Source organism: Stegostoma tigrinum, chromosome 20, assembly GCF_030684315.1.
Source record: "Stegostoma tigrinum isolate sSteTig4 chromosome 20, sSteTig4.hap1, whole genome shotgun sequence".
NCBI lineage: Eukaryota > Metazoa > Chordata > Chondrichthyes > Orectolobiformes > Stegostomatidae > Stegostoma > Stegostoma tigrinum.
The window spans coordinates 997200-1020000 of NC_081373.1; positions in this window are offsets into that span (position 1 = coordinate 997200).

Genomic DNA, 22801 nt, shown 5'->3' on the forward strand with positions numbered 1-22801 from the left:
CAGGTCAAGGAGGTGGAGATGAGAAGGAAGGTTAGATGTGGGATGAGGCTGGCTGTGGGGAGATTCTAAAACTGCTGAATTCCATGTTTAGGCCATTGGGCTGTAGCCTCCTGAGGCAGAATGTGAGGTGATGTGGCACTGGAAGGCACAGGATGGACATGTCACCAGGGAATTAAAATGGTTGGCCACCAAAAGCCACCGTCAAATATCATGTAGAGAGCACAGACACTCCACAAATCAGTCCAAGAGTCTGTGCTTGGTCTCACTGATGTAGAGGAGGCAACATCAGGAGCAACAGATGCAGTTGACCAGTTTGGAGGATGTTGTCAGATAATGGAAAGTTTGTCTGGCCCTTGAATGGAGGTGAGGATGGAGAGGTCTAGGCGTGGGTGTAGCACTTCCTGCGGTTGCAGGGAAAGATGCCAAGGGTGGGGATGTGGAGCAGACAAGGGAGTCACAGAGTGAGCGGTCCTTACAAAAGACAAATGGTGTGGGGAAGCAAATATTTCTTTGGTTGTGGGGTTGAATTGTAGGTGGTGGAAGTGGCGGAGAATCATATGTTGGATGCGGAGGTTGGTGGGGTGATATGTGGAGATTAGGGTCTCGGTCCTTATTTTGTTGGGGGGAAAGAATTTGAGGGCAGTTTAAAAACTGGAAAAATTAGAACTGGTGAAAGAGTAGGTAAAAAAAGCAATAAACCTACACTGGAGTCTGAAGCTGAAATGAACTGTCAGAGAACTTCCAGTGGGCAAAGTATTCAATCTTAGCCCTTGGACAATGCTGACCATTGTAATAGTTAACTTGCCATAACAAGACAAAAGTTTCCAATCAGTCACTGCAGTAAAGATACATCGAACCTATAATTCAACCCCTCATAAGTGACATTTAAAGTTCGAGTCATTTAACACAAACTGTTTGATGTTCTGTCTGCTCCAAGTTTCATGAACTATCAGACAAGGTTGCTTATTAGCAACCATCCAAAACCTGCTTGATGGGATGAAATAATAGGGAACAGGGAAAATAAATTTTCCCTCAGCAGATTAATGACAAGCCTGATGTCAGAGGTTGAATGGAGGGTATTGTAACTTGAACTTCACCTGAATACCTTCTTGTCCACAAGATGGTGTACTATCACAATGAGAAATTTAAAATTGCAGTCAGACCCATTTTATCATCTAACTAGATCCACCGCTACAGCCCCAGCTATGCCTGCCTCTTTGTAGGTTACGTGGAACAGTCCCTCTTCCGCACCTACACAGGCCCCAAACCCCACCTCTTCCTCCGGTACATTGATGACTGTATCGGCGCCGCCTCTTGCTCCCCAGAGGAGCTCGAACAGTTCATCCACTTCACCAACACCTTCCACCCCAACCTTCAGTTCACCTGGGCCATCTCCAGCACATCCCTCACCTTCCTGGACCCCTCAGTCTCCATCTCAGGCAACCAGCTTGTAACTGATGTCCATTTAAAGCCCACCGACTCCCACAGCTACCTAGAATACACCTCCTCCCACCCACCCTCCTGCAAAAATTCCATCCCCTATTCCCAATTCCTCCGCCTCCACCGCATCTGCTCCCACGATAAGACATTCCACTCCCGCACATCCCAGATGTCCAAGTTCTTTAAGGACCGCAACTTTCCCCCCACAGTGATCGAGAACGCCCTTGACCGCGTCTCCCACATTTCCCGCGACACATCCCTCACACCCCGCCCCCGCCACAACCGCCCCAAGAGGATCCCCCTCGTTCTCACACACCACCCTACCAACCTCCGGATACAACGCATTATCCTCCGACACTTCCGCCATTTACAATCCGACCCCACCACCCAAGACATTTTTCCATCCCCTCCCCTGTCTGCTTTCCGGAGAGACCACTCTCTCCGTGACTCCCTTGTTCGCTCCACACTGCCCTCCAACCCCACCACACCCGGCACCTTCCCCTGCAACCGCAGGAAATGCTACACTTGTCCCGACACCTCCTCCCTCACCCCCATCCCAGGCCCCAAGATGACATTCCACATTAAGCAGAGGTTCACCTGCACATCTGCCAATGTGGTATACTGCATCCACTGTACCCGATGCGGCTTCCTCTCCATTGGGGAAACCAAGCGGAGGCTTGGGGACTGCTTTGCAGAACACCTCCGCTCAGTTCGCAACAAACAACTGCACCTCCCAGTCGCAAACCATTTCCACTCCCCCTCCCATTCTCTTGATGACATGTCCATCATGGGCCTCCTGCACTGCCACAATGATGCCACCCGAAGGTTGCAGGAACAGCAACTCATATTCCGCCTGGGAACCCTGCAGCCATATGGTATCAATGTGGACTTCACCAGTTTCAAAATCTCCCCTTCCCCTACTGCATCCCAAAACCAGCCCAGTTCACCCCCTCCCCCCACTGCACCACACAACCAGGCCAGCTCTTCCCCCCCACCCACTGCATCCCAAAACCAGTCCAACCTGTCTCTGCCTCCCTAACCGGTTCTTCCTCTCACCCATCCCTTCCTCCCACCCCAAGCGGCACCCCCAGCTACCTACTAACCTCATCCCACCTCCTTGACCTGTCTGTCTTCCCTGGACTGACCTATCCCCTCCCTACCTCCCCACCTATCTTCTTTACTCTCCATCTTCGGTCCGCCTCCCCCTCTCTCCCTATTTATTCCAGTTCCCTCACCCCATCCCCCTCTCTGATGAAGGGTCTAGGCCCGAAACGTCAGCTTTTGTGCTCCTGAGATGCTGCTTGGCCTGCTGTGTTCATCCAGCCTCACATTTTATTATCTTGGAATCTCCAGCATCTGCAGTTCCCATTATCTCTCTTACCACCGCTAGCCTATTTCAGACATGAATATCCATCCCATTGACTGTCATTGCATCATACGCCCTAGGATGCATGCACCAGATCATGTTTGACCTGAGATATGATGGCCTATTGTAATTATGTATTCTATAATTGTAATATAACAGATTATAGAATCACATTATAAATATCACTGGCCTGGGTAGCCTAATGTGCCAATTTACCTACAGCTGGTGTTCCCAATTGATAAAACCCAAAAGAACACCAGATGGTGTAAATCAGGAACAAAAACAGAAGTTGCTGGTAAAGCTCAGCTAGTCTGGCAGCATCTTTGGAAAAAAAAATCAGGGTTAAAGTTTTTGGGCCAGTGACCCTTCCTCAGTTGTGCCAGAACTGCTGAACTTTTCCAGCAACTTCTGTTTTTGTTCCCAAAATAATACATTTCCAGGTGACAGACGTGCAAATGTAAAGCTCCCTGGTGAAGAGAGACGAACTGGTTTCCCCGTTTTATTCAAATACTCCCTCACTTGATAGCAACAAGGTTAATTCAAAAAGCATCCAGCCCCTTGCAGGTACCTTTCTACAAGAAAAAAAATTCATATTTTAAAAAAAGCCAATTTAACTGGGCTTATTGAGTTAACAAAAGAGAGAGTTAATAGTTTCTAAACACAAGAAATAATAACACACATACGCACACAGATTAGAAATAAAAATTGTGCCCGTAAAAAGAGGAGTTAAAACATAGGATGTATCTTTATTGGCTTTGTTGAGAATATATGGTGGAATTTTGCGAGATAATTGGCTTTTTCTGGGTTTCTGTCTTTGTAATTAGATTGAAATTAGAATATAGAACAGTCCAGCACAGTACATGCCCTTCGGCCCACGATGTTGTGCCGACCAATTACCTTACTTTTAGATCAAACTACCCTGCATACCCTACATTTTACTATCCTCCACGTGCCTATCCAAGAGTCGCTTAAATGCCCCTAATGTATCAGACTCTGCAGCAACCACCCCAACGTCCACAAAGCTGCTAGAGGACACTATTTAAATAGGCCAGGACACACTGCAACACTCCAGAACTATGCTAGGAAAGAGGGAGAACATTCATACAGGATCCTTGCTTTAAAACAGATATTCCCTGCAACCTCATCCACCGATGCCTGCAAAACAGACAACAACAACAGGAGGATACAGAACGCACTAACACACTGGCCACACTGCCGTACATCAGGAATACATTAGAACTGACAACAAGACTCCTAAGATCATTAGGAATCATGGTGTCCACAAACCCACAGCAACTCTATGACAAACACTTAAAAAGGTTGAAAAACCCCACACCCACAACATCAGAACCAACATGGTTTACAAAATACCACATAACAACTGCCATAAACATTAATTGAACAGAACGGAAGGAAACTAGTCATCAGAATACGTGAACATTAACTAGCAGCAAAACGGCACAATGAACTCTCCCTAATATTAGTACATTCAGATAATGAAAACCATCAGTTTTACCAGGATAAGGTAACCACAGTAGCCCAAGCCAAACATAGGCACACAAGGAGCGTCCTCAGTGCATGGTTCACGACCCATACTTCAATCAGAAAACATATGAAATTGATACGAACCCACACAGAACACAACCAGAAATTATTGTACTCACCATAGTGGACCGGACAGTATAAATCCTGATGGAGTAGAAAAACATCACTTCATCAGAGGCCTCACTGATGATGTCACCTAGCATGGTGACGAAACGTCTGAAGGAGAACAAGCCAGCTCAGTGAGCAAGTCAACAATCCTAAGATCATAATTGTTCTGACAAACCTCAAGCCACTTACCAGCCTTTTCCCCAAAACACTTTCCCTGACTGATTTAACATCACTCTGTCTCTGTCTCAAAACACAAAGGCCCAGCTTCAGCAGTCCTCTGTGGTAAAAAATTCCACAGATTTACAACCCTCTGAAAGAAGAAATTCCTCGTCATTTCTATTTTAAACATGTAATCCCTCATTCTGGAGATTATTCCCTCTGGTCCTAGATTCTCACACAAGGTAACACATTTTTGCATCTACTATGCCATGTCCTCTAGGAATCTGTCCTCTTTAGAATGGCTTGTTAGCTTGCTGGCTTCCAACAGTAGGAGAATATAAGTCCTTTACCTGCAGCCCAAGGGTATGATGGTTCTTCAACTGTGGCCTCATAGCACACAAGCGCTCAATTGTAGGTGAGCATCTATGAGCACCTCAGCTCACTAACATACCTTCTTCCACTAGAACACATAGCCTCAGGACGTCTGTGTCTTAACACCCGTTCTTGTATTTTTTTGAAAGGGGAAGATGCAAAGCATGTTTCACCCAGATTGCTGCCTTCTCTTCCATTATGCTCACACTCTGAGATAATTCCCAAAAGATTACTGCTCAGCTTGTGGTGTACTTTTAAGTCCATCACTTTGAAACAATTTCGACACATCATCGGATGATATACTCCAAAATATCTCGCTTCAGATGGACACTGAATTTATATCAGAAGCCATTGTTTAGGGTTTTTTTTTAATGGAAACAAAGTACATTATTATTAAAAGTTGAATATGTCCTTAAATACTTGATCTATCATCCTGACATTAATAAGATACCTCATATACCATATTAAAAGAAACCCATCTTTATTGCACTTTGTATAATGTCAAATTTGAACTGCAATTTAATATTCTTTCAGAAATGTTCTGAATAATGTGTCTTTTTAAATGAAACAAAGTCCAGATAATGATTGTCTATCCTATTATGTTAGAGTCAATGTAAAGTCAATTTAAAACACCGTGCTCTTATTCAGCTGCTTTATAAGACTGTCCAGCAAAACAACTTGCCTTTCAGAATGGCATCACTTGAAGGAAGGAAATCATTCATTTCCCAAATATATTGAAAAACCTTTTAGTAAATAATTAATAGTGTTGAATTCACCAACATCTTGAACAATCATAAAGGAGCTTAAAAGATAAAATATCACATAATTATTGTTTTGACTGTAATTGTTTAATTGCCATGTCGCAGCAAATAACATGACTGAATCCTAAGATTTGTTCTGCTTGAAGTGAGCCTCTTTGTGGATTGTTAATAAATTATTGACTTGTAAATAGTGCATTGTCACTTATTCTGCAACATTGTCTTTTCATAAAAAAAGTTACACACAATAGTGTGAGAAACGTGTCTTGTGAGAAAGTGAGTGTGCTGAATAATGAAAATACAAATAAATGGTGGACAGTTTGTGACACAAAAGGAATTCAAATTAAAACTTGAAAATTACTGTTACCGATGTTGGCAGACGATCACTAAGTATTAACTGGTCACTGCTCAGTTATTAATTTTTAAAAAAGACATTGAGGTATGTAAAATAATGGATCATATAAATCCATAAGTTTAGCTAATTTTACACTGGTGATTTCTGGCTTTAAAAATGTTCTGCTTAGTTTGGGTGTTCCATGAAATGGTAAATAAAGGTATTTATGCACCTTGTAATTCAGACCAAGATTTAGACTTAATGGATGTTTATTTTAAAGAATATCTGCAGTAAATTGAAAGCTGTCAGTGTATAGTCTCACAGATTGGCCGATAGTGCGTTGCATTGCTGCTCTCCTGCTTATTAAATGATAATGTTTTATCAGTTTGACCATTCTGTTGGAAATATCTGTGTATAAAGACATAACAGTTCTTCAAGGAATCATCGGATTAAAATTGAAAGTAAATTTCTTCCTTTGGATGGATGCATTATTGACTGAGTCAGCACACTGTAAAGATTGAACCTGGGACTGATTTTATGTTACTCGTAGTCAAGGCATATGGTGGTTTTATGCACTGGGCCACTTTTCAATCCTTAAATCAATTTTTTTTAAAAAGTTTAGGAAATGTTTCCCAGCTGATATATTAATCTTTCCTCAAAACGTTGGCCACTCTCCCATGGCTACAAAAATATAGAGGTAACATCTGGAGAACAACACAGTGACAGTTAACACCTATGGTTAATTATTGTAGCTTTAAGAATGTTCACATTTTATTAACTCAAAGTATCTAAACTAGGTTGAATCTAATTGTTTACTTCACAGAATCACAGAAATATTATGGCACAGAAAGAGGTTATTCAGCCCATTATGTATGACCAGTTTCAAAAATGTACTATTCTCGTCTTTTCCCAGTTGCATTGCGCATTGGGTCTATGTAAATAATCACCGAATATCCTCTTAATATTTCAATCGGATCTGCCCCCATCACATTTCAACTACTGCCATTGACATTCAGAATGTCTTCTTCCTGGTAGAGCCTCACTTTGTTTTCACAATCATTTGGTTTTAAGATCGATGTCTAATGCTACAAAACACTAAAGAAACTTGGCTGAGAAAGAAGGTTAGTGATTTCTCTGACATGTCTTTCAGTGATGCAAATTGTACATGTTGCAGGGAATAATCTCCTTCAGTAACACATGTTAAATGTCATCATGTACTTATAAAAGATCTCTTCATATTCACAGCATGCTCTGCATTATTCTGTAAATCAGCAGAGCGTATGATTACACCATATTGATGTGCATCCTCCAGTTGCAAAAACAATTGCAATAGTGGAGTGAATGGGTTCAAATGCCACCAGGAGAGTTGGTGGAGTTAAAATTCAGTTAATAATTCTGAAACTGAAAATTAGTCTTACCTGTAGTGATGATGAAAATTGATTTTTTTTTTTAAAAAGCCCGTGTAGTTCACGATATTCTCGAAGGAAGAAAACCTGCCATTTTCACCAGTTCTGGTCAATAAGTGATTCCAAACTCAGAGCAACAATATTAACTTTGAGCTGTTCTCTACAAAGTATCAGCAGGTCTGGCAGCATCTGTGGAGTGAAGTCAGATTTAATGTTTCAAGCCTAGCGAGCCTTCCTCAGAACAGCAAAGAAATTGTCAGACCTGCTGAGCTTCTCCAGCAATGTCTGTTTTTGTTTCTGATTTCCAGTATCTGCAGTCTTTCAGTTCAAGAGCAATCAAATATAGGCAAGAAATGCTGGTCTTGACATCAACAACTTCATGCCATGAAAGTATAAAGCAGAATGAATTTTTTCACCTGTTCCAATTGTTATCACTATTTCCTTCATTCACTTAAGCAATCCCATCCTGAATTATTGCCACCTGGAAGCCAATATCTATTTCGAGCCCACTGACTCCCACAACTAACTAGAATACATCTCCTCTCACTCACCTTCCTGCAAGAATGCCATCCCCTATTCCCAGTTCCTTTGCCTTCACCGCATCTGCTCCCAAAATGAGGCATTCCACTCCTGGAAATCCCAGATATCCTCGTTTTTCAAAAACCACAATTTCCCATCCACAGTGGGTGAAAACGCCCTTGACCGCATCTTTTGCCTTTCCTCCAGGTCATCCTTCACACCCCCTTCCACATTAACAACCAAAACAGAATACCCCTTGTCCTCGTGTATCACTGCACCAACCTCCAGATTCAATGCATCATCCTCCACCACTTCCATCACCTGCAATCTGACCCCACCACCAAAGACATTTTTCCCTTCCCACCCTTATCTGTTTTTCAGAGGGACTGCTCTCTCCGTGACTCCCTTGTCCCTTCCACACTCCCCCCAAGCCCCATCACTCCAGACATTTCCTCTGCAACTGCAGGAAGTGCTAGACTTGCCCCTACATCTCCCACCTCACTCCCATCCCAGGCCTGAAGAAAACCTTCTTCATTAAACATATGTTTACCTACAAATCTGCTAATGTGGTGTATTGCAGCTACTGTTCCCGATGTGGCCTCCTCTACATTGGGAAAACCAAGCTGAGGCTTGTAAACTGCTTTGTGGAGCGCCTCAACTCGGTTCATGACAAACAACTACACCTCCCAGTCACGAACCATTTTAACTCCCCCTCCCACTGCTTGGACAACACGTCCGTCCTGGATCTTCTCCAGTGCTACAACAATACCACCCAAAGGTTGCAGGAACAGCATCTCATATTCCACCTGGGAACCCTGCAGCCCAATAGTCTCAACGCAGACTTCAAAAGCTTCAACATCTCCCTGCCTCTGATCTCATCCCAAAACCAGCCCACCTTATACCTGTCTCCCTGACCTGTCTTTTCTCCCACCTATCTGCTCCTCGACCTCACTGACCAATCCTCAACCCCACCTCCTGCCTACCAACCTCATCCCCACCTTCTTGACACGTCTGTTTTCCCTCAACTAACCCACTAACCCCACCCTGAGATGTTGCTTGGCCTGCTGTGTTCATCCAGCCTCACATTTTATTATCTTGGAATTCTCCAGAATCTGCAGTTCCCATTATCTCTCCCTACATACACTCACTTTTACTGGCTACATCCCCATTTCCTTGACTTGCCTTTCTTCTCTACACCTCTCCCCAACTCTATTTATTTCAGAGACCCCTTCCCCTCCCCCATTTCTGAAAAAGGGTCCAGACCTGAAACGTCAGCTTTCCTGCTCCTCTGATGCTGCTTGGCCTGCTGTGTTCATCTAGGTCTGCACCTTGTTATCTCCGAATTATTGTTGTTTTGTCAAAACTACCATGATTCAAGGGAATCTTCAGAGAGTCTCTGTAGCATTTTTTATTTGTTTTTTCACTAGAACACTGGCCGTATGAAAGTTACACACACAAGGCTTCTGGTGGTGGGGGGGGGATCTTATTTTACGGTTGCAGTTGATTTTTTGGGGGGGAATTATTCCCAAATGCTTTGAGCTGGTAAAGCTAAGATGAGTGGTTAGGTTGGCACAAAGGTGTACAGAGGGCTTTTGCAGGTTAAGTGAACAGGCAAAAACTTAACAGATGGAATGTAATGTGAGGTGACACACTTCAGCAGGAAAAATAGAAGAGCTGTTTAGACAGATACAGGTGTTACTGTGTAGACCAGCTTTTCAGAAAAATAATTGGCAGATTATGAACCTGTCAAAAAAGCAACACATTATTATATGACCTTGTGCCTGAGGCTTATCAATTAAAATTTAGAATAACAAGGAAGGAAACTACAGGTATTTCTGCTATAAGTTGTGTTTTGTTAATGCAAATTGGCTGTAATCGGATTGAGAAATAGTGGACGCTGTTTGGATAATGTGAACTTTCTACTGTACAGGTATAGTGAATTTTTATTGCGATTTCCCTATAACATGATTTTCTATAGATTGAAGTCGTACAAGAGCAAAATTATTGTGTTATAGTAGAAATATCAGTTATCAGACTTTTGTAGAATTTTCAAGGGAGAAAGAATTGCTGTGAGATCAGTGGTTTAGGTTATTCATGCTAGAGAAAAAAAAAGTGAATTTAAAGGAAATTATGATCATAGATTACAGAAATAGTATTGCTGCAAATTAAAAGATTTATTTTGATTAATGTTGAACAGTGAAGATCAGAGGGACACTATTTCTGTCATATATCTATGATGTCTTGCACAGACAGTAACAGATGGGGAGATGATCATATGGAAACCCACAAAAAAAATTGGAGGGATATGAGACCCACTGATGGAATAAGTACAATATTTAGAGAAAAGGCAGAAGTGCATCAAAGTAACAAAGTAGAAAGGTCAGAACCAAAAGAGGGTGGGAAGAAATGAACACTCCAATAGGGCTGGACACATCAAAACCAATTATTGCAATTTCAATAGGAGATGGATTACTGTAATGGGATACCTGATGAATATTCAGAATAGGGGGGGGGCATCAAGTAAAGAAATAGGTATTAAACTTATTGCAGTGTGGCAGAGAGAGCATGTTTGCTTTTGGGATGCACTAAGAATTGAGAGATGTCTCAGGATAGTCATGAAAGGTATTTTTGGATGTTAATGGCGACTGTTAGAGATCCTGAGTATTTCATTTCAAAAGGGGAAGTGTTTCCCTGTGCTATAAATAAGGTGACAAATTGATAAGGATAATGAAAGATGCTGGAGCAAGTCAGTCACTTTCTAATTAATTGATTTTCCTTCCAGCAGAGTTAATGAGAAAGAAAATATTAATAGGAATGCCAATCTCAACACTAGGCCCATCGTCTTCAGTGTAATAACATTTCAAGGGTTTATCCAAATACTTTTAAAGCTTTGTGAATTTTCCTGCATCCCAGGCAGCGCATTCCAGATTTCCAATATCCACAAAATGAATTTTCTATTCCTCAAATTCCCACTAAACTTACTGCCTTTCACCGGAAAATGATGCCTCCTTGTTACTGACCTTCCATAAAGGGGGGAAAACTGCTTTCTATCCAATAAGTGTGGACAGTAGGTCAAACAACATCATAGGAGCAGGGAAGTCAAAGTTTCGGGCCAAAGGGTTTCATTCTGAAATGTTGGCTTCCCTGCTCCTCTGATGCTGCCCGACCTGCTGTGTTAGTCCAGCTCCACTTTTATTGACTCTGGCTTCCAGCATCTGCAGTCTTTATTGTCTCCTGTTTTCTACCCACCCTTCCAAACCCCTCAATCTTATGTGTCTCTAACAGGTTGCCTATCAGACTTCACTTTTCAAATGAACACAAACCAAGCCTATGAGGCTCTTTTCATAGGTGAACTGCTCCATCTGAGGCAACATCCTGGCCGTCCCCTCTGCACTCCTTCCAGTGCAACTGCATCCTTCCAATAGTGTGGGGACAAGAACTGCACACAGTGCTCCATCTGGGGCTTAACCAACGTCCTGTACAGGTCCAACATAACCTCCCTGGTCTTATCATCAATGTCAAAACTAATAAATGTGAATGTCCTATAAATCTTATTTTTACTGCCCTGTTAACCCATCCTGCCACCTTTGCAGATCTGTGGATAATCATCCCAAGGTGCTTCAGTTGCTCTGATCTTGCCATTCATTGAGCACTCCCTGGTCTTGTTATTTCTTCCAAAGAGCACCACTTTGCATTTATCAGATTTAAATACCTTCTGCCACTGATCTGCCCACCTTAACAAGCCACCTACACTTTCCTATAAGCCAATCCCTTCCTCTTCACTGTCAACCACACAAACAATCTTCAGATCACCTGCAAATTTACTTATCAGCATTCCTCACCAATATTATTTATGAATGTCACAATCAATAAGAGACCCAGCACTGAACCCTGCGATACACCACCGCACACCAGCTGCAAGTCACACAAAAAAAGCTTTCTACATTGCCCTCTGTCTCCTGTCAAAGCTATTTTTGGATCCAACTTGCCAAGTTACTCTGGGTCCCATGTATATTTAAATTCTTTACCAGTTTCCCAATGGAGCCTGGTCAAAGGCTTTGCTGAAGTCTATATAAACTACATCAACTGCCCTACCTTCATCTACACACCTATCACCTCTTCGAAACATGCACTCAAAATTGTGAGGACATTTTCATTCTAACAAAGCCATGCTATCTACCCTTCATCAAATCTTGCTGCTCCAAGTAAAGATTAGTTCTCACCTTCAGAATTTTCTCCAATAGTTTCCTGACCACAGGCATGCAACTCAGTTGGTCTATAATTCCTTGGATTATTTCTACAACTCTTTGGGAACGTGGAACTGTGTTTGCTGTCCTGCATCCTCTGTCGCCTCTCCTGTGACCAGTAAGGATTGAAAAATCGGTTCAGAGGCTTGTAAAATTCCTCCCTCATTTCCCACAGCAGCTGGTGACTCAATTCATCCGGACCTGTGATTTGTTCACTTTTAAGGCCGTCAAAACCTCAAATACACTCACCCACTGGGTTAATCTGCTTAAGAACCTTATAGGCCCTCTTCTCAAATTCTGTGCTACATTCTCCTTTTCCTGAGTTAGGACAGATGTAAAATATTCATTTAACTGTCTACCAATGTCCGACAGCTCCAGGAACAGGTGTCTCTCTTGGTCCCTAACGAGCCTTAATCATTCCCTAATTAACCTGTTTCCCTTGATATACCGACACAACAGTTTGAAATCCTTTCTGAGTTTATCCATTAGTGTTTTCCCATGCTCTCTCTTATCTCTCCTAACCACTTTCTTAAATTCCCCCTGCACATTCTATAATCCACGACAGCATCAGTTGTTTTGTTCCCTTTATACCTGTTATAGAACATAGAACATAGAACATAGAAAAGTACAGCACAGTACAGGCCCTTCGGCCCACGATGTTGCGCCGTGGAATAATCCTAATCCAAAAATAAAATAACCTAACCTACATTCCCCTCAATTCACTGCTGTCCATGTGTGTGTCCAGCAGTCGCTTAAATGTCACTAATGACTCCGCTTCCACGACTACCATTGGTAAACTATTCCATGCGCTCAAAACTCTCTGGGTGAAGAACCTCCCTCTGACGTCTCCTCTATACCTTCCTCCTAACACCTTAAAACCATAACCCCTCGTGACAGTCAATCCTGCCCTGGGGAAAAGTCTCTGGTTATCGACTCTACCCATGCCTCTCATTACCTTGTACACCTCGATCAGGTCATCTCTCTTCCTCCTTCTCTCCAGAGAGAAAAGTCCAAGCTCAGTCAACCTCTCCTCGTAAGACAAGCCCTCCAGTCCAGGCAGCATCCTGGTAAACCTCCTTTGCACCTTCTCCAAAGCCTCCACATCTTTCCTATAATAGGGCGACCAGAACTGGACACAATATTCCAAGTGTGGTCTCACCAGGGTTTTGTAGAGCTGCAGCATAACCTCGCGACTCTTAAACTCGATCCCCCTGTTAATGAAAGCCAAAACACCATATGCTTTCTTAACAACCTTATCCACTTGGGTGGCAACTTTGAGGGAGCTATGCACTTGAGCACCAAGATCCCGCTGTTCTTCCACACTGCCGAGAATCCTGCCTTTAATCCTATATTCAGCATTTAAGTTCGACCTTCCAAAATGCATCACTTTTCATTTATCCAGGTTGAACTCCATCTGCCATTTCTCAGCTCAGCTCTTCATTCTATCAATGTCTCGCTCTAGCCTGCAATAGCCCTCGATACTATCAATGGCACCTCCAATCTCTGTGTCATCAGCAAACATACTAACCACCCCCCCCCCAACCTCCTCATCCAAATCATTTATAAAAACTACAAAGAGCAGAGGCCCGAGAACAGAGCCCTGCGGGACACCACTCAGCACTGACCTCCAGGCAGATTACTTACCATCTACAACCACTCTCTGCCTCCTGTCAGCCAACCAATTCTGAATCCAGACAGCCAAATCACCCAGTATCCCATACCTCCTGACTTTATGAATGAGCCTGCCAAGGGGAACCTTATCAAATGCCTTGCTGAAGTCCATGTACACCACATCCACTGCTCGACCCTCGTCAACCTGTCTCGTGACTTCCTCAAAGAACTCAATAAGATTTGTAAGGCATGACCTACCCCTCACAAAGCCATGCTGACTCCCTTTAATCACGCTATGCTCTTCCAAATAGTCATAAATCCTATCCCTCAGAATTCTTTCCAAAACCTTGCTGACCACAGACGTAAGACTGACTGGTCTGTAATTTCCAGGGATTTCCCTATTCCCTTTCTTGAAAAGAGGAACAACATTTGCCCCCCTCCAATCTTCCGGTATGACTCCCGTGGAGAGTGAGGAAGCAAAGATCTTCGCCAGCAGCTTAGCAACCTCCTTTCTCGCTTCCCGGAGCAACCTAGGATAAATCTGGTCTGGCCCTGAGGACTTATCAATCTTAATGTTTACCAAAATTTCCAGCACATCAACTTCCTCAATCTTGATCTGTGTCATATTTCCATTTTATCCAGTCCTGACTATTTCTAGACATTGAAGTTTCTCTGGCCCTGTTACTCGAACATTTCTCTCTAAAGGGAATACATTAAGACTGTACTCTAACCAATTCCTTTGCGGTTGTGTTCCATTATTTTGCTATAGATTTACCCACAAGTAGTCATTATTAGTCCATTTTGGTCAGATAGATGATAGAGCAGTACGGCATAGGACTCGGCCCTTCAGTCCACCATGTTCCATCCAACCAAGATGCCATTCTAAACTGATCTGCCTGATCATGGTCTGTAACCCTCTATTCCCTGCCTGTAAATGGTCTGTATCCCTCTATTTCCCTGTCTGACCATGGCCTGCATCCCTCCATTCCCAGCCTGTGCATAGTCTGTATCCTTCTGTTTCCCTGTCTGATCATGGTCTGTTCCCCTCTATTCCCAGCCTGATCATGGTCTGTTCCCCTCTATTCCCAGCCTGATCATGGTCTGTATCCCTCTATTCCCAGCCTGGCTATGGTCTGTATCCCTCTATTCCCAGCCTGGTCATGGTCTGTATCCCTCTATTCCTTACCTGTACATGTGTCTGTCTAAATGCCTCTTAATTGCTATCGCCTCTGTGTAGAACAGCAGTGCATTCCATGTACCTACCACCCTGTGTGTAAAAGTACTTGCTTTGCACATCTCCCTTAAAATTTCCCCCCTCACGTTAAACCTTTGTCCATTAGTATTTGACATTTCCACTCTGGAAAAATGCCTCCACTCCATCCATGCCTCTTATAACTGTACAGACTTCTCTCCAGTCACCCCTCAGCCTCAAATACACTCGCAAAAACAATCCAAGTGTGTCCGACCTCTCCTTATAGCTGATACACTCCAATGCAGGCAACATCCTGGCAAACCTCTTTTGCACCCTCTCCAAAGCCTCCACATCTTTCCTGCAGTGTGATGACCAGAACTGTACACAATACTCCAAATGTGAACTAACTAAAGACTTATACAGCTGCAACATGTCTTGTTAAACTTTACATTCAACTTTTATACCCAATGCCCTGGCTGATGAAGGCGAGCATGCTGTACACCTTCATTACCATCTTATCCACTTATCCTCCCACTTTTAGAGAGCTATGGACTTACAGCCCATGATCCCTCTGTATATCAATGCTGCTTAGAGCCCTATTATTTACTGTATGCTTTCCTCTTGCATTTGATTGCCCAAAATACATCACCTCATACTTACCCATATTAAACTCCATATTCCACTTCTCTGCCTAACTTTCTAACTCATCTATATCCTAACACTGAGTAAGCTTGGGTATTCAATTCCCAAACAAGGTCAAACAACAACCATATAGAACGCAGAACATGGAACATGGAACATGACAGCACAGTTCAGGCCCTTAGGCCCACAATGCTGTGTCGACCTAGTATCCTACTCTAAGAGCAAACTAACCTGCATACCCTTCATTTTACTGTCATCCATTTTCTATCCAAGATTCACTTAAATGTCCCTAATGTATCTGATTCCACTACAACGGCTGGCTGCGCATTCTACACGCCCACCACTCTCTGTGTAAAGAACCTACCTCTGATATCTCCCCATGCCTTCCTCCTAAAACCTTAAAATGATGTGTCCTTATGACAGTCATTTCCGCCCTGGGAAAATGTCTCTGACTATCCACTCTATCTGTGCCTCTCATCATGTTGTACACCTCTATTAATTCACCTCTCATCCTTCTTTGCTCCAATGAGAAAAGCCCTAGCTGTTTCAATCTTTCTTCATAAGACCTGCCGTCCAGCCCAGGCAATATCCTGGTAAATCTCCTCTGCACCCTCTCTAAAGCTTCCGCATCTTTGTGTTAATGAGATGGCCAGAACTAAACACAATATTCCATATGTGGTCTATCGAGTTTTATAGAGCTGCAGCACAACCTTGTTGTGTCTGTCTAAATGCCTCTTAATTGCTATCACCTCTGTGTAGAACATGTGTCTGTCTAAATGCCTCTTAATTGCTATCACCTCTGCGTAGAACAGCAGTGCAATTCCCTGCCAATGAAAGCCAACACACCATACGTCTTCCTTACAACCCTATCAACTTCGATGGCAACTTTGAGGGATCTATGGACTTGGACCCTGAAGATCCCTCTGTTCCTCCACACTTCCAAGAATCCTGCCATTAGCCCTCTATTCTGTATTCAAATCCAAACTTCCAAAATGAATCACTTCACACTTTTCTGGGTGAATTCCATCTGCCACGTCTTTGCCTAGCTCTGCATCCTATCAATGTCCCATTGCAACATACAACAACTCACCATGCTGCCCACAACTCCACCAACTTTCGTGTCATCAGCAAACATACTAACCCACCTTCCACTTCCACATCCAAGTCATTTATAAAGATCACAAAGTCCCAGAACAGATCCTTGTGGAGCACCACTGGTCACTGAGCTCCAGGCTGAATACTTTCTGTCTACTACCACCCTCTGTCTTCTATTGGACAGCCAATTCCGTATCTCGACAGCTAAATTTCCCTGAATCCCATGACTCCTTACTGTCTGAGTGAGCCTACCATGGAGAACCTTATCAAATGCCTTGTTAAAATCCATATATACCACATCCACTGTTTTATCTTCATCAATGTGTTTTGTCACATACTCAAAAATTTCAATAACGTTTGTGAGGCATGGTATGCCCCTCACAAAACCATGCTGACTATTTCTAATCAAACTGTCCATTTCCAAATAATCATAAATACTGTCTCTCAGAATCCTCTCCAATAATTTGCCCACCACAGGAGTAAGACTGACCGGTCTGTAATTCCCAGGATTATGCCTTTTTCCTCTCTTGAGCAAGGGAATGACATTTGGCGCCCTCCAATCATCTGGCACTGCTCCAGTGGACAGTGCGGACACAAAGATCATTGTCAAAGTGGCAGCAATCTCCTTCCTCGCATTCCATAGGAACCTTGGGTATATCCCATCTATCCCAGGGGACTTAGCTATCCTCATGTTTTTCGAAATTTCTAGCACTTCCTCCTTCCTAACATCAACCTGCTTGAGCATATCAGCCTGTTTCACTCTGTCCTCACGAAACCACAAGCTCCCTCTCACTGGTGAATAATGAAGCGAAGTATCCATTAATGATCTCCTCTACCTCCTCCGACTCCAGGTACAAGTTCCTTCCACTATCCTTGATTGGCCCTATCCTCACTCTAGCCATCCTCTTGTTCCTCACATAAGTGTAGAACACTTGGGGCTTTCCTTAATCCTACCCACTAAGGTTTTCTCATACCACTTTCCAACTCTCCTAAGTCCATTCTTCAGTTCTTTCCTGGCTACCTTGTAGACCTCTAGATCCAATCCTTGCTTCCTCAATCATTAGTAAGCTTCCTTCTTACTCTTCATTAGATGTTCCACATGTCTTGTCATCCAACGCTCCTTCACCTTACCATCCCTTCCTTGCCTCAGTGGGACAAACCTTTCCAGTACCTGTAGCAACTGCTCCCTAAACAACTTCCACACTTCTGTCATACATTTCCCTGAGAACATCTGATTGCACCTGGTGCTCCGTAGTTCCTGCCTAATAGCATTGCAATTCCCCCTCCCCCAATTAAATATTCTCCCGTACCATCTGCTCCTATCCCTCTCCATGATGATACAAAAGGACAGGGAGTTGAGATCACTATCACCAAAATGGTCTCCCACCTAGAGATCTGACACCTGGCCAGGCTCGTTGTCAAGGCCCAAATCCAATACGCCCTACCCTCTAATCAGCCTATCTACATATAGAGTCAGAAATCCTTCCTGGACACACCTGACAAAATCTGCTCCATTCAAACTATTTGTACGTAGGAGATTCCAGTTGATATTATGGAAGTTGATGTCACCATCGACAACAACATATCTCAGTAATTGCCACCAATTCATTTTCATTTGACTCTTTCTCCTGCTAATTCTTAAATTTTATTTCAAATGCTTTGTGTGTTCAGGTACAAAGCTTTTAGGTTTGTTTGATTATCAAATTTCCCTATTCTTTTATGATTCTTTCACGCAATATGAAGTTTGCATGTTCTGTGCTTTCTTTTATATTCTGTTAACAATCAGGATCATTGCTAACACTGTATTCCTTCCTCCTCACTTAACTTTGATTATTTTTAATTCTCCATGCAACTGAACCCTCCAACTATTATTTAGTTTTATAGTTTAGTTTAAAGGTTGTTCTAGAATTTTTTTATCTATTTCACAATTAAAAACTTCTTTGAGGTTCTGTCAGGTGACTTTGTTCGAGTTCAAATGGTTCACGTTTTCTGTGCCTTTAATCTTAGCTCACTTGTCACTGGGGACAGGTTTTCATGTATTCTCTGAATCTTAAGGTGAAGTTCATTTTACCAGTGCACTGTACAGTTTTCAAAATGGCATTCTCCAACTTGCTACTAATGTATTTGTTACATTTGACTGTTGCCTAGCAATTGAACATGTCAAGTATAGGGTCAACTTCAACTCCACTCTTCATACATCAATATGGTGCAAAATGCAAAGTACTAAGCTTTATTCTCAGGCACTACACTTCAATACAAATATTTAGAATTGTTTCAGCCTCTTCGGCATTTTGTACCTTTAATATTCATTTGTGGGATGTGGGCGTCCCTGGCTGGTTCAGCATTTCTTTTCCATCCCTGGTTGCCCTTGAGAAGCTGGTGGTGAGCTGCCTTCTTGAGCCACTGCAGTCCTCCTGTTGTGGGTTGACAATGCCATGAGGGAGGGAATTCCAGGATTTGACCCAGTGACAGTGAAGGAACTGCGATATATTTCCAAGTCAGGATGGTGAGTGACTTGGAGGGAAACTTGAAGGAGATGTCGTTCCTATGAGTCTGCTTCCCTTCTAGATGGAGGTGGTCATGGATTTGGAAGATCTGAGGATCTTGGATTAACTTCTGCAGTGCATCTTGTAGATAATACACACAGCTACCACTGAATTTCAGTTGCGCAGGGAGTGGACATTTGTGGGTGTAGTGCCAAATAAGCAAGAGCTGCTTTGGTTTGGATGGTATCAAGGTTCTTGAATGTTGTTGGAGTTGCACCCATCCAGAGAAGAGGAGAGTATTCCTCACACTCCCCCTGATTTATCCCTTATGGATGGTAGACAGGCTTTGGGGAGCCAGTTACTTGCCACAGTATTCCTAGTTTCTAACCTGCTTTTTTCACCACTGTGTTTATTTGGTGAGTCCAGTTGAGTTTCTGGTCAATTCTAACCCCCAGGATGTTGATAGTAGAGGTGTCAGTGACAGCAACATCAATGAATATCAAGGGATGATGGTTAGATTGTCTTTTATTGGCAATGGTCATAGCCTGGTATTTGTGTGACATGTCTGTCAGCCCAAGCCTGGATATTGCCCAGCTCTTGTTCCATTTTAATGTGGACTGCTTCAGTATCTGAGGAGTTACAAATGGTGCTGAACGTAGTGAAATTATTCACGAACATCCTTACTTCTGTCCTTATGATTGATGGAAGATATGGATGAAACAGCTGAAGATGGTTGGGCTAAAGATATGATCCTGAGGAACTCCTGCAGAGATGTCTTGGAGCTCAGATGATTAACTCCCAGCCACAACCGTCTTCCTATGTCCAGATATGATTCCAACCACCGTAGCATTTGCCCCTGATACCCATCGATTATAGTTTTTCTAGGGCTCCTTGATGCCACAAATGTTCAAATATAGCCTTGACGTTAAGGTCTATCACTCTCACCTTACCTCTGGAACTCAACTCTTTTGTCCATATTTGAACCAAGGCTATAATGAGGTCAGGAGCTGAATGGCCCTGGCAGAACCCAAACTGGGCGTCTCTGAGCTGGTTATAACTGAGCAGGTGCTGTTTGATAGCACTGTCACTGACACCTTCTTTCACTTACTGGTGATCGAGAGGAGGCTGATGGTGTGGTAATTAGCTGGGTTAGATTTGCCCTGCTATGTGTACAGGCCATGTTTGGGCAATTTTTCACCTTGCTGGGTAGATACCAGTGGCGTAATTGTGCTGTAACAGCTTGGCTAGGGGAGTGGCACATTCTGGAGCATAGGTCAATGGTCCTATTGCCGGAATTTTTTTAGGCCCATAGCCTTTGATATGTCTGGTGTCTCCAACCATTTTCTGATATCACATGCAGTGAATCAATTGGCTGAAGACTGGTATCTGTAATGCTGGGGACCACTGGAGCAGGCGGAGGTGGAACATTCACTTGGCACTTCTGGCTGAAGATTGCTGTAAATGCTTTGACTTATCTTTTGCAGGATTTGCTTGATTTAGTTGTCTCTTTGCTTCTGCTGGTTTATAAATATTGCAAAGAATAAAAAAATGTGAGACTCGTGATTTTAAATTGACACCTCACTCTTCTCATCAAAGTGCCTGCATTTGTAATGCAATCACTCTCTTCCCTTTGATATTCTGTATATATACAGCTGCTTTTGCTTGTGGGTGTTAATAGAGTAATCAAAGCATGGTGTGCAAACATAATTGCTCTTTTAATCACAAAATTGTATAAAAGTGAGAAAATTGGCATAATCATTTCGAATGTATATTTCTTAATTCAAATCTGAATTTTATAAATTGTTCTTTCATACATTTGTGAACACAAGCTTCATTTCTAGCTGCCTCAAATTTTCATTCCCTTTCCCACATTCATCTCCCCCAAATCAAGACCCTCCCACATTGTATTCCCTTCTCATTTTCAAATCCCCTTCCATATTCCTTCCCTTTCATCTTCTCTACATTCCACGGACAGAATTTCTTCCACATTTAGATCCACCACTTCAGATTCATCCCTGTTTCTCCTCATGTGGGATTTTGCATAAGGCAGTACAATGCAGTTTCTCTGCACTGAAGCAAGATATATTTGTTTCACTGTGATGGTAGCTTCTGCAGTACAAATTAAAGTATATTGATCTATAACTTACTTGGCGAGTTATATTGCATGTACACTGCTTGAAGGCTGTAATTAGAAGTGAATATGTACAGAAGAAATAAATTGCTTTACAATACACTTAAACAGCATTTAATTGAAACATAGAATGGTAAATATATTACAGAAATTCCAGAGAAAATATTGGAAGGGTTTATGAGAAGGCATTAATTTGAAAGTACTGCATCTGTTATGGGTTAAATATTTTATATTTTGGAGTGATTTCAGAGAACCCACAAAATGTTGGCATATGATTTTACAACACTGGATGTTATGACACATAAAATATGAAATTAAATGCTTTAGCAAGTAAGTCCTGCTTAACAAAATTAAAACAAATGGATAATAAGTTAATATGTTGATAAATTGTGACAAAATTGAAGGGGGTGTAAAATGTTTCTGTTTTATTAATGATACTAAAAATACTATATCAAATGAGGATTTTAATAAAATTAGCTCGATCATTACCTGTGATGCATCAACTTATATATATAACATAGAATGTAGAACAATACAGCACAGAACAGGCCCTTCGGCCCTCGATGTTGCGCCGACCTGTGAATTAATCTAAGCCCCTCCCCCTACACTATTCCATCATTGTCCATGTGCTCATCAAAGGACTGTTTAAATGTCCCCAATGTGGCTGAATATATATTAAACTATATTGTTTTAAATTTTACAGAAACAATCAAAAGTTTCATACTATACACCAGTCAGTTTCTGAAATAAATAAATATTATAACAAGTAAAATTTTTTACAAGGTAACTGTTAATGCTAAATGATGCCTAAAAGAGTCTCCTCAACAGCCTGCAAATGGGCACCCGAGCACAGCCTGGCCGTGGTGACTTATTCAACTTGGGAACATGCTCTGTTTGATTGGTAGAAACGGCTTCTTCTCAATGATCTGGTGTAATCCCAGCTCACATTATTACCGGACAAGCCAAATTCCAGATTGAAATCTGGTGTAACAGATTATATTTTGATTTTTTTTGTTTTTATGATCCTCCAGTAAAAACTGTTTTGCTGCAGATCTGCATTTTACAATGAAACAGAAGTTTATTATGCAGAAAACATGAAGATAAAATAGAATAAGCTACCACCAATACATTTAACGTACATTTATAAATTTTGAAACGCATAGTAAAAATACAATACCATTAATCCCAAAAGCATTCATTTTGCTACTGCAATGTCAGAACTCCACTCCTTGCTGAGATTTTGTGGAAAATGTCAGGTTCAGAATGGATAGGGGTTGAACATATTTATTCATTATTCATTAATCCAAACATTATTTACGTGAAATAGAGATAGTAAGAACTCCAGATGCTGGAGAATCTGAGCTGGCAAGATGTAGAGCTGGATGAACAC